Here is an 18210-nt window from a genome sequence, read left to right on the forward strand (position 1 = left end):
TCTAACCTAACACCGTTAGTGCTAAAGATGAACTAGAGGGTCGTGTAAGGCAAAAGAGTTGAACAAAGTGTCAAAAAGGGAAGGAAAATTTTGTCAGGGCTAAAATAAGAAACTGCACTTTCAAGTAGGGCCAAATAAAGAATTCTCTCATATTTGGAACCACGGCTGCGCGGCTGTTGAATGTTGTGTGGGTCCTATCCATGTACTCCTATATAACGAGAAGTTAGTAGTACGTATAAGAATTTATGTCCATGTCAAGTTTTAGCAGTACAGTGATACCCTTTGTAAGTACTTTCTTTTTGTGGGTATAACCAACCTTGTGCATACGTATTTCGAGTCTAAATTGACTTGGAGCCCTGTATGATTCAATCACGACACTTTGCACCCCATCGACCCCGAACCAGGGAAAAGATAAAAAAGAGATTGATTGATGGTGCTCAATCCCGTTCTGCATCGATTTTGCCAAAGTCGTGGGTGTTTGCCTTGCTCGCTCCCGTTCTGTAGGCATTAGTTGGGCTCCGTTTTGTGAGCTATATTTCAGGAATAGGTATGTTGATGTGCCAGCGAGTTAATGAAGTACCTTTGAACCCTAGCATACCTATAGAAGAACATGTTGTATCAGTAATGTAGATAATAGAAGTGAAAAACTATAGTCGTTAAGGAAAGGAAAAATATTAAATACGTAAAACCATGTCAGGAAATTTCCGAAACTGATGTACCTTTGAAGAGACAAACATTCATTCCGACGAACAGTATGAACACATTTTCCTGCAGGGAAATCTGTTGAATGCTCTCTGCATTAAACTTCTCAGCTTGTTCCCCCCACAAAGTGACGATGGCAATCTCATCACTTATGGAGAGTAAGAGATGTCAGAACGTGTGATTTTTAGATTAGATGCTTAAAATAAAGTGGACTGCAGCTGTACCTTTCATTTTTTATGTAAATGTGTCTTCTTGATTGATCCCCTGATTTTGGTGGAATAACGTCTGAAACCATCGTAACTACTCCAACAACATCTGAAGGTTGGTAACAAAAGTGGAAACAATGTAAGCGTGGGAATATAGCATAAGATGCATTACATAGTTTGTTTCTAAATAATAACCTGATAGGATATCCGGCTTGTCCACACGTGGGCGTACATCATCAAAGGATTTTGCATCATATGCATACAGGGGGAAATTTTCAGGCTCGGGCAGGATTTCATTTATCTTTGTGTTTTGTGAAATTCGGAACCTATAGCAGTGATCTGTTGCTCTATAGTTGGGTCGAGGATCAACAACCATAAAAGACTCCAGTTTGTATACTTTGCCTTCTTCTAGTTTGTCTTTGAATTGCTCGATACGTTCTTCAAGCAGAGAACCTTCTATGGTGTTGCCCTGCAAAATCAGTGCAGTTTAAGTGTACATTCGATAGGAAAAACTAATTTTTTTTAGCACAGTATGTTGTTTTTTGTTAACACTCGTTGACAAATGTGTGCTGTCAAAAGAATATATCTAAAAAATAAAATGTGAAAACGTATCTGATTGTATGCCTTTTTGTGTGTGTAGGTGACAATAACTGACTGGATAGAATAAGTGTTCATGTGGCCATTCACGGAGTAATAGATCGAAAAGTAAAGATGTCAAAGGGAAGTGCTGAGGCCACGGAATAATAAGTCGAAAAGTAAAGATGTCAAAGGGAAGTGCTGAGGACAACAAATGAGGTAGAAAAAGTTACTTAAATATGTTTGTATAATCCTACATGACAGGCATGCAAGTCATATAACAATTGAAAGGCTTGTTCAAAATTGCAAATAACTGAATCTTAACTCTTCAGTAATTGAATATATCTCATTCGCAGGAAACAAAAATAGAATACAAAACAAATGCTGGTGTGGAAAAGTACCAGATGATCAACGAACATGAACCCAATCTCATAGAGGTGTTGGTCTCTGTTCCGATTCTCCCATGACCGTGCAATGCGTACAACAGCACGCCTTGGAGTTCCTCGAGGTTTGATATCTCTAACCGATGTTTCTTGCATTGTCACCTATGGAAGCCTCATGTAACATGGGATGGTCAGTAAAAATTAGTATGTATAAATAACATATAGTAAATTCACATATGGATGAGCATAATGAATGAAGAGTAGAGTGTATGGCAGCGGAAAAATCTTGATGAGGATATAAGGGGAACAAAACGAAAGGAAAATTTTAATGCTAAAGCCAAGGGGAATTAAACAACAAGGATCTGACAGTAGGCAAGCGAACGAAATAAAGTCAAAGGAATTGTACAATGGTAAAGCTTAGTGAAAAGAGGGAAAGGAAACTGCAGATTCATAATAAAAAATGAAGAGAAGAGACAATGCAGGTAGTAAAGATGAAACAATAGGTAAGAAAATGAAATATAACCAAATGAAAAGTTTAATGTTAGGGCCAGTGGGAAAGGGAAAAAGGGAAGACACGATTCATAGTTAAATAAAAAAAGAACTATCTGGGAGAAGAGGAGGAAGAGAGAAGAAACAGCAGGGGTCACCTATAGAGGAGGTAAGGTCTGTGTATTGAGCTGGGTGGCGGATGAAACTATGAGGATGCAGGGAAAGGAGGTGAATGACGAATAAACACTTAAGAGCGGACCGGTTGGTCGGTATACCAGCTCAGCTGGAAAGTCATCGTCCGAGGAGTCCGTGTAAACAGCTAGGAAAAACATAACGTAAACAGTCAGAATAAAGAAGCAACGGAACACACAAACGGGAAAAAAAGCAAAAGACCAAAAAAGAATAGAAAATAACAGGAATAGTAAATTAACCAGGAGTAGAAGAACCCGCTCCAGAAAGCGACGCCAATAAAGGATCAAGGAAACCTCGAGCTGAAGAACTAACAAAAGGAGTAGAGGTTAATGAAGACCCTCCCGGATGCACCTGAATAGTACCTGCAAAAATAAATAGCAGATATCTGTTTAACAAAGAAAAGCATATAAATAAGAAAGAAAAATATCTGAAAGAGCAGGACAGGTAGTAGATCTCAACTAAACAGTTGCCTGTACTTAAGGGGGGCATCATTATAATGGAAATTGCCTAAATCTGACTGATAGTAAAGGGAATATCCTTGTAATCCATGTGAAGTATGCTTTCTAAATATTAGCACTGCCCTATTAGTTAAGAGATAACAACCGCAAGAGCACTGTACTGCATTCAAACTGAAGATGGATAGATAGGAAGCAAACAAAAAAAGCAGACAGATGCTATAATGTACACACATAGGTAAAGAACAACTATTGGAACAAAACCTAAGAGAGGGCCAGTACAAAACTATTAGATGTGGCAGCTGCAAAAATATGCGTAACAGAATACTCCAATTAAGACCTGATAAAACAAAAGCAGAAATTCAAAAGCTGCAATTTCTACTGCAGCACTATGTAATTATCGGACGACAAAGCTGTAGAACAGAAATTCCATACTGTAATAATTTTGCTCAGCTGCATGTAGTTATTGGAAGTGAACAGCTAAACAACAACTGACAGAGCGTAAAAGAAATGTGAGAACTGCTCATATGTACCATTGCAATAAGTTTGGCAACCAAATCAAGTAGTTCACAAAACTGAAGGACACCAGTGCGGAGTAACTCGCACATAGACAAACCTAATAAAAGTAGCTGACATGAAAAAAAACTGGATCCTATCACCCCCTAGCATCTCTGTAGAAAGCTGTAAAGCTGAACGACAGTTCAACCTTAGGTACTAATGAATAATTATAATAATAATAATAGCAAATAGAAGTGGTATATTAAGCAAGAAGAGCAGACTGCACTATTGTTTAGGAGAGCTTATCCTCTTACCTTCTTTTTACATGTTAGAAGAAAAGAAACGACAGCATTGTTTAGGAGAGTAAAAATTATTGATACTGTATTTATAGCTGAAAAGTTGAATTCACAGAAGTGGACACACTGACTGTCTCAGTTTAATGAAATTTTCGCAGTTTAATGAAATTTTGAAATCGGAAGAGGCACAGTAACTTCGAAAACCTGAAATGACAATGCCATAAATGACAATGCCATCTGCTCGTACTAAAAGAAGGGCAATGCAGCACATAACAACTGTAGCAGCTGCACATCTAAATTAGTTGCATGTGTTTACTTTGCTCAATCATCTTGGAAACCACCTATGTACTTATACATCAGTAATGCATGAAATTATACCCTATATAAAAGCTAAACAACATAGCGATCCCAGAGTTATTCAGCCACTGTTCACGCGTATTTTTCTCCAACCGTTCGGGGACACGTGGGCCTCCAGGTACTGTACATGGCTGATTTTCCTTCTCTTCCCTTCTTTTATTTACCAGATGGGCAACCGGGAACCGGTTGTTACGCTCCCTTTCTTCCTACTGCTGCAACTGCTCCCGGTAACCATGCTTCCTCTCTCCTTTTATTCCTTTCACGCCGCTCAGCGCGACGCCTCTAGAAGACGTGGTCAGCTTTTCTCCTTCCAGTCAAGGCGGTGGAAGAGGTGAGACGTTTCTTCTTACCCAGGATCCATCTCTTCCCGCATGCCATGCCAGCTCCACGCCATGGGAGGTCTCCGCGGCCACAACCCTACTTGCCCTGGGCTCTCCCCTGAGCGTTGTGGCCTTCTCCTGCTCTCCCCTCCCCTCCTCTCCCTCCCCTCTCCCTCCATCCCCCCTCTGATTTGGATCTTTGAGACGGAGCAGTGGTAGTTGATCGTCTTTGTCTGTTGGTCCTCCTCCTAATCTGCATATTGTTCTTGATTTCTGCTTGATTTGTGCTCTAATGGTTGCGATCTGTTGTAGCTTTGAGATTGAATTTTTGACCTGCAAGCTATGTTGGTTGAGGCTCTTCATGGCGGGTATGACCCGGCCGATGGTGATGGAGCGGAACAAGACATGGTCCTTGCCGATCTTGAGCGCAGTTTTTTGGTTGATTTGTGCTGTAATGGCTTCAATCTGTTGTAGCTTTGAGATTGAATTCTTGACCTGTAGGTTGTGTTGGTGAGGCGCTTCATGGCGAGGATGACCTGGCCGCCGGTGATGGAGCGGAACAAGAACACACTTTTGGGACTGTTCAGCTCCCTCCTAATATCCTCAGCCACAATATAGTTTTTTTAACCAATTGATTCTTGACCTGCAGGATGCAGTGGTTGAGGCACTTCACGGCGAGGCTAAACCAAATGCTGCTGATGGAGCAAGGCGTCACAGAAGGAGATGAAGTTGTCCTGATCGGTGACCTTGATCATGGTGATGGTCTCCTCCAGCCAGAATACCCTGAGCCATAGTATAGTTTCTTAACAGATTGATTCATGACCTGCAGGCCGATGGTTGAGGTGCTTCATGGCGAGGATGCCCCGGACACCGCTGATGAAGCAGAACAAGGCATCGTAGAGGGAGATGAAGTTGTCCTGATTGGTGACCTTGAGCATGGTGATGGTCTCCTCCTGCCAGAATACCCTTAGCGACGCGGAGCCCCTTTTCTCCAAAAGCTCATGTACGCTCTTCATCAGCGTTGGCGTACCAAAGCCTTGCTTCTCCTCGGCATGTTGGAAGATAGCGCCCAGTCGCCGCTGCTGTTTCTCATCCTTTTTATTTGATGTTGTTAATCCTTGGGGTTTGCACATGTTTGATGACTCATTGCTGTTAATTATAGCTGCAAGTAAATTGGAAAAACATCACTAGGTGGTACCAGTAGCGCATAGCAAATTTGCAAGTTCTCCTCAACAGCAACAACGCAAGAACATGGTTAACAAGAAAATTCTTGCAGAGATTTTGGTATGACTACCATCGCAAGTAAGGTGAATACTGCATGATTGATTGAGTATTATTGGATTTGTTACTTTGCCCTGCAGTCTCGACTGTTACTACTAATATTTTCTAACCACAGCCAACTAACCGTAAAGGAGGATTCCTGATAACAATGTGCTCACTTTAGGATTTCAGCTCTATGTACTATACTGAACGTAAAATTCACTAATTCATTCGTGCTAACTTGCCACACCTCGCCTCGTTCTCCTTGACAAGCGTGGCTGGCCTCTCCTCTCCTCTCCTCGACAAAGATCAAAGTCTAAGTCGGTCGGTCGCGGCTAGCCGCACGCGGCAGGCTTCTCCCCTCCTCATATTTATAGAAGGGAGCTTAAGGTTTGAAGTTTGAATTTTGATGGAATGGAGGAGTGGTATGGCGGGAAGAGGATAAGATTGGAAGCAATATTTGATTCTACTAGTTGCTTCCTCTTGTTAACGATGGACATAGGCAAATGGCTAAGATGCAAAGTACAGTACCATGGATTCATGACGTGGATTGTGGGGCTCATCTCGTGATACTAAACACTCCTATTAATTAACGCAAGGAGATCAATGTGTTTTAATTAGGTGATGGCATGGCAGCCAGGCAGCTGAGATCAATGTGTTTTAATTAGGTGATGGCATGGCAGCTGTGCATGCGCCGGACCCGGAGGGCTCTTCTTATTCTGCATGGTAATCATCACTAGTGCGGTGGACACTCCTTATATAGTAGTATTCTGCATGGTTAACATCACTAGTGCCCATCCAGGTACACCATACGAGGCTGTTCTATCAACTTCGGGAAGATATAGTAGTATCAACAACTCTAAACACTCATTTCACAAACATGAAATGGGAGATCGCGCAAATCGATTACTGTCAGGAAAACTAAAGGGACACCACAAAACCAAGAGGTAACACTCTGGCTTGGATCTCTTCAAAGCCTTGGAAACAAAACAAAAGTAACATAATTGCTAGAATGGCATTTGAGTTGCCCTGGCGCAGATCCATTGTATGGATGACTGGTTGGTTAGCAACTTAGCAACGATGACCTTCTGCACCATCTCTTTCTTTCCTTTCCTTTCTCCATTACTTCCCTCCCGAGTAAATTTATCCTTTAATTCAGATTTGAATTAAATTTATCATTGAGTTCAGATTTATATTCGCAAGTTCTGAATAAACTGGATTTTATCACAGAAATATCAATTCTCGATTTAGATGTTGTTTCTTGGCTTGGAAGTACCAGAAATAGCATTGGTAAACCAAACAAACTGACAACACATATCGTGTTACCTTTGTATAAGAATGAACTGAATGCAGCAGGCATTCATCAACGAGTAACAGAAATTCTACGGCTTGAAACTGACTGAAAACGTGCAAACGTTTCTTAGACAGAGAGCCATATCGCGTGCCAACGAAGAGCATATCTGCACGAGCTTGGCATTCAATGATGCAATCAATGAGATGATAAGCAAGACGATCAGGTAAACTTGAACCAAACTAGTAGGTTCCTCGCTTACTAACACATCCATTGTAACATGGCATGTAAAATGACATTCTAGATAACCCGCAAAGACAAAACTTTCAGACTCATGTTTTCCCCTCCCAACTCATAAGAAATGTACATAATAAGCTTTTGCCTCCGTTTAAAAAAAAAAAATTCTCTCCTCTCATAAAAATTTGTTTCAACTAGAGGGGAGTTGTGCTTGAGACCATGCGGGGTGGGATTCCAAGCGTCGCGGCAACCATCTGGCCCCATCTGATAAGGCGTCAAAGCTGCCCGACACCGCGGATCAAGGAAACCTTCTCGCCTTCGCTTGTGCATGCAGACGCAGTCAACTAAAGTTTGGCGTCATTGGTGAGGTTGGAGACATCACACCCAACAACCTAGAATAACATTGATTAGTTAACATCTAGAAAACCTCAAGCTCAACAAATAGATCAGGAAGCGACCCAATTTGTCCTCGAACCTAGCCAACCAGCATGAGTAAAAGTTGGATCCATGGTTGTTTCCACAAGAGAGGAGGATCATATTGACAGAAACATCAAAACAATAACTCGGTCAACTTCCATCACCCTTAGACTTGAACGCAGTGTAAGAGATAGTGAAAAGAAAAGGAGCATCAATCATATCAGGCACTTGAATGTCTCACCCAGGATTCTCGCCAAATTGAGGCACCTCGAACGCCGCCGAACGCCGAAGTCGAGCCCCTGGAAAGACATTGCCTCACCTAGGATGTTCGCCAAGTTGAGGCATCCAAAGATCACGCTCTTCTGCAGCGAGCATCCACAATCGGTAATAGCTCTCTCTTCCTTTTCTTCAGCATATCCTACATGTACACAGTGAACCAGTTTATTGACAGCAGGTAACAGAGCTATAGCGCACAAGGGAATGCAGCTGCCAGACAAGCTATTGGACATCACACCGGTAAATTCAAGATGAAAATTAGTACATGTAAAACTAAAGTAGATCCCTGCAAAGATACTGCCTAACATATAGAATTCCACATGGATACTGCATCTTCTTCAGGACTCATAACCGAAATAGAGTGCACACTCATTTACTACTGCAATTTAGAAATTTTAGTGCTCATTTAGTCATGTATGTGATGAAATAACATGCAAGTAGTATAGAAGTACTAGCATATATACAATAGCAAGCAGTTGTGAAAATGAAGACTAGTTCATCAAGGTAAGAAAAACAAAGACAACCAATAATGTACTACATAAGAAATAGTAGAGGTTAATTTGTACATCAAAGCATTCCACCAAATTAAAGATCGAACCAAAACTGTTTGTGTCACCAAAATTATCAATTGCCAGCAGGGATTACATACACAAGAGCAAAGTCTATATTAGTATGACTCTAGCTAACATCATTGTTATTTCATTGTTAATGAGGACCACCATTACCTACTTACAGAACCAGGAAACTAGTAAGCACAAACTAGAACCACCTGATGGTATTGGACTGTCCCTATCGTCGTCATGTTCTCTACCCCGTTTTGAGGACCAGTCCAGGTAATTTTGACACATTAGTCAGTATCAGCGTGCTGGGGTTGCACGGTGAGGCGTCATCCCGCTATCACGGTGAGTACACCAAGTCAAGATTATAACAAAAAATGCATAAAAGGAACCATTCAAAGAAAACTTTGAGGTTACAACATTGCATTAGTTCCGTACATTCAGCTAATGGAAGGGCCTCTTACATATGCAACAATAGTAGAGACAAATGATGCACAAAATGTATGCCAATTACTAATATATGATAAGCTGGCACATTTAACAGGACAAAAATAGCACATCATTGTTACCAGAGACAAATTCATGAAACTAAGACTCACTTGCACATCAACTAGATCACAATATGGTTTCTACCAAATGTACACATGACGGAAAGACCAGCGGGTGTTAAATTCAAACAAAGGCAGGACACAGTAGAAAGAAAATTCCAACCTGAGAGTCTCAGTACAAGCAAGAGAGTTCACAAACTTGAGTGTTGTTGTTGACACTCAGCATGAGCACAGATAAAGGCCCGTGCTGAACTCATCCTCCTTGTTTACCTATTGGCACAAACGATAAACCAAGAACAAGAGGAGAAACGTGTTAGTTACCACTGTTAAGCATGCATGCATAAAACTAGCTGAGACAACAAAGCCTAAAAGCCAAACAAAAAGAGAGGAATTCTTTGCTGGTTCTAGATTGTTCTATCTAATTATCTATGCCGACCATAACACAGTTCCAGCAAGATCATAACAAAAGAAATTCGATCTAAGACAACAAATATGCTTATAGCCAGCTAAACACATGAGTAAGGGTAACAAATACACACGAATTCCACGCCCCAGGACTATCCATTGTTATTGCACCTAAGTCTAAAATAACATATTTCTGACCAGCAACAACCAGTCCTAGACATTTGATAGGAGGACACTTCTAAAATCACTAGCACAACCCATGATTGATATATACACAGGTACTGACAACACAATCAATTGAGCATAAAAAAGACAAACCGATTAGGCTATCAGTATCGAGGCAATGTACAGGTACAACATGGCCAATATCATCCACGCAAAGTGAGCATACACAAGCACCTTCGATTAACCACAATTACAAGAGTTCAACCATCATAGAGCAAACCAAGAGATATGGAGAGACCTGGATGGACAACCTGGTCACACCATGCATGGAGAAGCCCAAGTCAAATGCCCTGAGTGGGGTGTCTTGCTTGTTGCCGATGAAAAGCTGCTGCATGAGGGTAGGTGGTGCCGCTGCTGCACGACATATATATGGCTCGCCTCCTGCATTCGGTTCAACAGAAAGACGAATCAGTTGAACAGAACCATGCATGAATTGATATGGTACTTGTGTGTTGGGCAACAACTAGCAGTTTGTCAAGTGACCAAACAACTTTCAGTGGCTAGTAACACTTCAAACTTTATAAATAAAAGATATAATTCATAAGATATATTATATACACATTTTACAGTCAAAACGCAAGGATAAAGTTATATTAACAATGTTCATATTTAAGGTATACTAAGTTACTTGGCAGAAAATTATCCAACACTTGAAATTACATGACGGTGTTATACATGAATATGTGGAACATGTTCAAAATTGAAGAAGCTCCATAACAAAGGACAAGGCATATATCCATGACAGGCATGGACAAAAAAATACTATGTAGTTATAAACTACAGGACATATAACTACAAAATTAGAGCCACAAAAGCAAACCAGAAATGGCCTAATGGGATATCATTGTATTCATGCCACACGGAAAGCAATATTCAGTTGTTATCATATTATTCTTAAGCCAAAATCTAGTAAGGAAATAGTTGACCTCATAAACTATAGATTGCTTAGCATTTCTGCCGTTATTTAAAGCGAGCACCAGCACAGAACCCTCAATATAAAGGGAAAATAGTATATGAAATTATAAGTTTCTCTGATCTTCTTCGTACAAATTTCACAAGCTTGTAAAACAAATCAAATGACATTGAGGACTCTGTTCCCATAGGAAGAGATGGCTGGAATATTTTATCTCTCCGTTAATCTGAAAAGATTCATTATAAGGTTGTTGTTGTTCAGTAAGATGTTGTATGCTTCGCAGTAGTAGGACTTAAATCTTACTACGGGCTGAAATGTGCAGATTAAAAGCAGTGAGCAACTGATTCAAAGAAATAGTTCAAGTGTTATCAGAACTGGTCAATGAACTCGACCATTTCATGCATAGTTTCACTGGAGGTGGAAATGACTTTGGATCTTAACCCAAAATACAAGCAAAATCCTGATGGAAAAGGAGCCACTCATCTCTTAGAAGAAGCATGATCTTAGGCAGACGACAACCAGAAGTAGCTGAAGGCATTAGTCTTCAGCAGCAGGGTTGTGGGCACCGTGAAGAAGACGGTGTTGACCAAGGACGGCCTCCAGAACATCAACATGAGCTATGCAAATTTCAGTTAACACACATCCAAGGCAAGCAGGTTAGGGAGGAGGGAAAAGGGGAAAAAGGTACTTACTTTACCGTCCATTCTGTCACCATAGCTGTTGTTCCGAGGGTCTAGCCAAAAACATTCACCACACTTGCCTGATGGGCAATACCTACCTCCCTTCCCACCGGGTGCATCACCTCATGACACCAACTGCCTAGTGCAGCTACCCCGTGTCGACCAAGCCCCAAAGCCCCAGGTCAACCCAGCTCGGCTCTGAACGAGGACATGTACTCATGCGCGCCCACCCCACCAGGTTCTTCTTGTCCTGGATCGCTCTACGCTCAGTGACCATATCCAGTAGCAGCATGCCGTAGTTGTATATGTCGCTCTTCTCCACTCCACCGGGATCTTCTTGTCATGGATCACTCTTTGCTCGGTGACCAGATCCAGTAGTAGCATGCCATAGCTGGATATGTCACTCTTCTCTGTCCACTCCTAGGTTACCACCAGGATCCATGAACCCTGCAGTTCATCCAATATATGAGAGGTGAACACAAATGGTATGTAATAATTGACTGAATATTAACGTAGCCTTCTAAGTAGTTTGGTTATTATCCGATTCATATCGTGACACTCACCTGGAGTTCCTTGTATGTCCGTGTTCACAACTTTAAACTTGATAGCACCAGTTCTGGGTGCATGTGCAAGGCCAAAATCAACAACCTATATAGAAGGCAGAAGAACGTTTTTCAGCATGAACCGCAGCTAAATACCATCACTAATACAAGTTATCAGATATATCAGAAGATCAATCCGGACGAAACAATGACGACCGTAATCCAAGACAAGGGTTCACAACAGCAGAACAGCTCAAAACAAATGCTATAACTAGTGCCCAGTTCATTGGTTTTTTAGATGCTCAGATTTGCAGCAGTTCGCTGCAGACAAGTTTGTAATCAGTGACCTTACCACAGACAAAAAACATACAAATTTCAGATATTCTTAGATAAGTGCTTAGGATCAGAAAGCTACAAAAGGATAGGGTACCTGCTTTTAAGTAAGTAAGAAATAATGGATGAAAATACTCATGTTTTTAAACCTTAACCTAGTTTCAAAAGTCATACATCATTTCATTTTTTCAAGTGTTTTGCTGAAAGTAAATAACTCTGTCCACTTTTGTCAGTATAAAACATCCCAAGATTGTCTACAGGAAACTTAACTTCACCGAGCTACAAAATGACATCTATCACACAAATGACATGCATCACACGATAGTTCAGTAGAAAGCATATGTATTTCACAAGTGTCAACATTTCTTCCTAACTAGAGTGAGATGGACTGAAAATTTTAGAGAATATGGATGGACATATTCCATCATCATTCAGGATCGCACCATACTAGACCATATATTGTTATTTAATCTAGTAATGATGTCGTTTTAATCAAGTGAAGTAGCAGACAACTAAATATTAGAAATGTAATTCATCAAAAATGATTCCTCTACAAAATTCTGAAGCCACAAAGTAGAAGGAAACACACAATAGCTGCTTGGGTTGGATTCAAAGTAGGGCCTTGATGACGGCGGGACTGGCCGGAGAAGAAGAAGGTGCTCGAACCTTGTGGGTGTAGTGCTCCGAGATGTTGTCCACGGACGGATAAGTCCTACTTCGGCTTCTAAAAAAAAGAAGCGGTTTTTGAGTCCAGGTTGCTCCGAGACCAACGAGGTCAGGGCGTATCATGGACCTGAAAACACACAAAAGAAAAGCAGATGAGGCTGCTTCTGCTCCCCATGACTTGGCATCCACGACACAAAAGAAAAGATAAAATAAAAGAAGGAAAGAAAAGACAACACGAAACACCGATCGGGTAAAATAAATAGCATCCACAGATTGAAGAGGCTATGTGACTAACAGCCAGTTTGATCAAATACACACTGTAGATGTAGCTAAGGATACAGTTGTCTTAGATGAAACTACATTAATGATACTTTAAAAAATTTAACTAGGAAAAAATGAATATAAGATATGGGACTCCATTTAGAATTCTGACAGAACTAGCAAAGTAGAATGCAAACATTTCAGTATGAATTCTCAAGTGTGAGAAGAATACTCACCATTCACCAAGCTGTTTTGAGATCCTGTAACCTCTGAAATTCCTCTTTATCCACAAATTGATAGGCCAACTGCATATCAGAGATAACAATTATTATTAAAGAAAAATGAAGAGTTTGAGCGATGAAAATCATCTAAACGTTCCATAACCCGGCACACCAAAATTTAGGAAAAATAAGTCATTAAAGATGATCAGTTACAGATGACAAACCACACATCCAAATATCCACTTGCAAATAAATGTTATATATTGAACTGATGGGTCAATACACCAAGCCTTTTTATTTTCAGAAAAGAAGCAGCAGGTGCAAATGTTCTACTTGTAACAGATGCAAAGCATTTGAACTCAAAATGGAATCCAACTGGCAACTGCGAGAGCAGTGAGAAATCCTACCAAAATTTTACTTGTTTGTAACACTTAAAATGTAACCAATGCTACTGCCATTGTGTACAAATGTAACCAAATCTCGAGGGAAATGACCTCACCTACCAAAAGGAGGAAAAAACATAGTTAGTGATCAACTAATTATGTTGCTGCGTTACATGTAGTTGCAAAAACAAGATAAATGTGTACCCAAGACTGCCTTCTCCAGCTCCCGTCTTTGAACTTGCAATCAGGTCACTGCCATCAAGAGCAGGAACCAATACATCCCTCTGGAGGAGACAAGACAAATCAGCAAGCGACCAAGCAAATAAACACCTTTTAAAACAAAACAAACACAGTGGAGTAAGAATTTAGACTTTTTATAATTTGCAGAAGTGTGAGATTGCATCAGGCAGGCTAATTGCTCAAAAGTAAAGAAGCAACTGCACATGTTCTACTACTTGCTACAGGCTAAATAAAACGTAGAAGTCAATTGAATTTGAACTTGAGTTATTAACGCTCTAACAGAACCATTCTACCAACAGGCCAGCTATCAAGTTCTTTGAGTTATTAAAGGCTAAAATAATGTTCCGGCACTGTTACGCGTGCATATTTTTTTCTTGGAACCCCCAACAATCAAAGCAATCAGAGAATATTCGATCTTTGTCCCATAACAAGCCACCCAAAATAGGATTGCAAGAAATGTGCATGTACGACGGTCACATGCGTGTCTGTATGGTGTTGTAGACATGGAGGGAGCCGTCCCTGACGAGGTAGTTGTGGTCAGTTCATAGACTGCTGCGAGTGGACGACATCGGAGAGCAGTAGTTGTAACCGCTCGGAGTGCTGCCACGCCCCCGCTGGATTTCGTGGCCACCGGCGAGAGGAACATGGCGGTGGTGAAGGACGCGGACACCAGAAGCCTGCGCCTGCTGATGGGTTCTCCCCTAGGTGACTCGTGTCGCCGGCGTCGCATCCTAATGTCTGACACCCCACGTCGGCCAGGGAAATCATGCAGGGACATAGCTGAGGCGGTGACGACCGAATCGGGAGGCTTGGTGAGTATTCTTCTGAAATTCTTCTGTATCCCAAAATCACATGCCAACTGCATATAGAGAAAAAAGTCATTAGAGATGATCAGTTACAGATGACAAAGCACATCCAAATATCCAATTGCAAATAAGAGTCATATTGAACTTCTGTGTCAATAAGGCAAGCCTTTTTTTTATTTTCAGAAAAGAAGCAGCAAGTGTAAACTTTCTACGTGTAACATATGCAGAGCATTTGAACTCAAAATGCAATCCAACTAGCCAACAACGAGAGTAGCATGAAATCATGTTAAATGTAACTTGTTTGTAACACTTAAAATGTAACCAATGCTACTGTCATTGTGTTCAAATGCTCCTTAAGTCTTTTTACTAATTATTCGAATTCAGAAAACTGCAATAGTAAGTTGTACGCAAAAATCCCTGTCCAAATTGCTATCCGTGGTAGAAAGCAAAAGGCACTCAGTATAGTTAACATATTAGCCAATTCAGATAAATTCATCATTTACTTTAGAATGTGACGTTACAATATAACATAAGCACCTGCTGCACCACAACAGAAGTAAATGTATTGTAGTACAGTCAAAATGCTGACGCCTAAACTTTGGAATATCTATTCATAAGATAAACTGGGTAGAGTGTGGAATCTTCACGTACAAATTTTCAGGACTCCAGGCTTTTGTAGATGATGAGTGTGTATCCTGCCTCGAGACTATGGGACTTCACAAATTCTCCTGAGATTAAGACAATGCAATTTATCAAGCACCAGTATGAACTTACAAAAAAGAATTAAGCGCTCACTTCGATGTTAAAACACACCAGTACTTTCAATGATATACATTCTGCTCTTGTTGTTAGGCCAGAACATGGTAAGTATATTGTATCAGTATGGTACAGTTGAACTAATGAACAAGGGGCAGATATAAACGCTCCAACACTATGAAGCTATCGCGGAAAAAATATATAAACCTGAACTAGTGATCACCTGTACTTAAAGTTCCATGTAGCGGGAAGCTTGAAGTCATCCTTCTTTAGTATCAGGCCACCCCGTTCAAGCAAAACTGGAAGGTTAGCCTCCGCATCCCTCTGCAAAATTTAGAATAGTGAAATACAAGGCATAACCACATGTAACAGATAACTTTCATTTTGATTAATCGATAGAGTAATGCTGGGATCTACCTTTGGCAGCAGAATTCTTCCGATATTTCCAACATCACTGTTTGTCAAATCCTTGCGCAAGACAATGTGGTATTCTCTACAGTTGAACCTCTATAAAAAAAATTGCAAACAATATTCGGAGTTAGTCCAGTGGGAAGACACTGCAAACTGCAGCAGCTGATGATTATCTGGTTGAGCTTTGAATTTAGGCAAATTAGTTTGACATAAGAAAGCATGTGTTTTCTTCATTTTAATGGTTAAAATTAAGACATGCTTTACTACTCATCAAAAAGACCATCAGGTCTGAATTGTCTGCACAACAAAAATCTGAAAGTAGCTGGTAGTACCTACTAACAGATTCAGAGCAAACAAATTGTGAGACAATATACTTTTTTATTGTTTCGGTGACCGCAACAAACGAACCAGCCTATCAAGGGCGACCAACTGCTCTGAAATCGGATGAAATCGCATTATATGAACTACATCAGGATCAAACAAACACAGTTTTTATAAAGAATCATATACATACACTCGGCCACTCGCACTTTTACAGACCAGAGCAAACTATACCAGGTGAAGAATTTTCCTTCTTTTTGTTTAGTCAAGAAAAACAGTGTTCAAAGATTAATTATGCCTCGGAAATCAAGTAAAGACAAAACATATTTTGGTAGAACCAGGGAAAATTCTTACCAAGAATTCTCCACAACACGAAAAGAATAGTATGAAGCGAAGCAGAGGCTCGCCATTGTTAAAAAAAATATAGAGCAAAACATGTACCCAAATAAAGGGACTTAACCCTCTACCCAAAACAACATGAACGAAGGTACAATTATAAGACGATCACATCACAATGAAATATGAAGGGGCGCAGGTGACAACACAAAGGTCACTAGTTGTCTACACGGCTTCTGCAAATTAGAGAAAACATGTGTATAATTTGACCATTGTGCAAGCATGTACATACATCCAGTCTGGCCTCAAGACACCGAATTTTCCTAGAAAGATTTCTTACGGAAATCCTACTCTCTCCTAGCATATTCCTTGCATTTGGCAAGAACACGCAGGAGATCACCATCTGCAGCAACTATGCATAGGAAACCAGTAGGATTCAAGAGACTGGGATTACCTCATCGCCATAGTTGATGACAAGCAGCAGGACGCGAGGACAACATTGCTCTCTCTGGCTACACCAGCAGCGCCCCTCATCCGCTGGCAAGAGAGATCACCACCAGTCTACTTCAGCGCGAGAGACAAGTGGAAGCCTAGCTCCAGGGGTGCATCCACCGGCGATGTCGATGCCGAGCCATAAACCGCAGCCACGATTATCTGCAATAAGATATTAAGGAAACCTTATAGAAAACAGAAATGTCTAGTAAGTAGTTCCTTAAAGTAAGAATGATAGTTTCATTACCACCTACGAATGATAATCAAAGAACTATGAAAGAAAGAAAAAGAACCGAGTTTTATACATGAAAAAGCCAACAAGTTTCTAATCAAGTGAAAACAGATTTCCCCGCTTTCCCACATGGCATGCTTCTCTCTACCGCCAAGCCATTCATCCATGAACAGGAAATAAAAGTAACAAAAATCAATAAAGGACGTATGTGATGACCAGGACAAGCTTAAAAATCTGGAGGCCAACCTTCCTCGGGAACCAGAGCAGCTTCACACCACTAGACGCTATGTTCTAATAGCATCAATTAAAAGGCAGCAGCCAAAGCTTTCTTTTATTCTTCAGGAGGGAGTAAAGCGGCATGGGCAACCCACCCAGTGTCTTTATTTCCTAGAGAAAATTGGTGGGCTAACAATCAGAGTATTGTCCCGCATACATTGGGACCGAACCGTAACGCTAGAACACCGTGGCAGAGAGGGATTCATGTGTGGTTTTTCCCCACTGATGTTACACATTCATTCAACATGATAGATACGAAAAGTATTTTGGAATGATAATATTACGCCAGCTCTGACACTTGCTCCATCAACAACCGATGATAAGGATCGCCGACAAACCAATTCCAATTTTTTTTTGAGGGAAAACCAATTCCAAACTTGAAGCAAGCAGTGCTAGAAGATTGGCACCTTATGAGACAGACAGGGGCACTGTGCCATAAGGTCAGTCCCACTCCATGTACTGGAAATTCAGGCTTCGATGATAAGTCAACACTTGTATGCTGGCCCTACAAACCTCTCGCTGGTAGGAGCTCGGGTCCTGCCGTGTCTAGGACGTAGATTGTAGGGGAAGGAGGGAGGTTGTCGCGGCCGGAGGAGAGGTCGGCGGCGGCAGGGAGCCGTGGCGGCGGCCAAGGGCGGCGCGGCGGCTAGG

General features: G+C 41.0%; 2 long non-coding RNA genes across 5 annotated transcripts; one reads left to right on the forward strand and one right to left on the reverse strand.

The window, feature by feature from the left end:
• The first annotated feature begins 4428 nt into the window (after positions 1-4428).
• On the forward strand, positions 4429-5822 carry LOC127343819 (uncharacterized). The gene is made up of 2 exons (XR_007877512.1): positions 4429-5230; positions 5304-5822. It is a non-coding gene; the product is annotated as an uncharacterized lncRNA (long non-coding RNA).
• Positions 5823-7215: 1393 nt separating this feature from the next.
• On the reverse strand, positions 7216-17204 carry LOC127343825 (uncharacterized). Of its 4 annotated transcripts, none has more exons than XR_007877518.2 (14): positions 17014-17204; positions 15909-15998; positions 15715-15815; positions 15387-15463; positions 13894-14788; positions 13714-13805; positions 13322-13390; positions 12825-12951; positions 11847-11931; positions 11296-11730; positions 9942-11220; positions 9224-9330; positions 7921-8097; positions 7216-7654 (listed from the first exon to the last, which is right to left on the reverse strand). It is a non-coding gene; the product is annotated as an uncharacterized lncRNA (long non-coding RNA). The 4 variants fall into 4 exon arrangements; XR_007877520.2 differs by having other exon boundaries at positions 9929-11220; XR_011752255.1 differs by lacking the exon at positions 15387-15463.
• Positions 17205-18210: the final 1006 nt, after the last annotated feature.

Source organism: Lolium perenne, chromosome 1 (genome assembly GCF_019359855.2).
Source record: "Lolium perenne isolate Kyuss_39 chromosome 1, Kyuss_2.0, whole genome shotgun sequence".
Taxonomy (NCBI): Eukaryota; Viridiplantae; Streptophyta; class Magnoliopsida; order Poales; family Poaceae; genus Lolium; species Lolium perenne.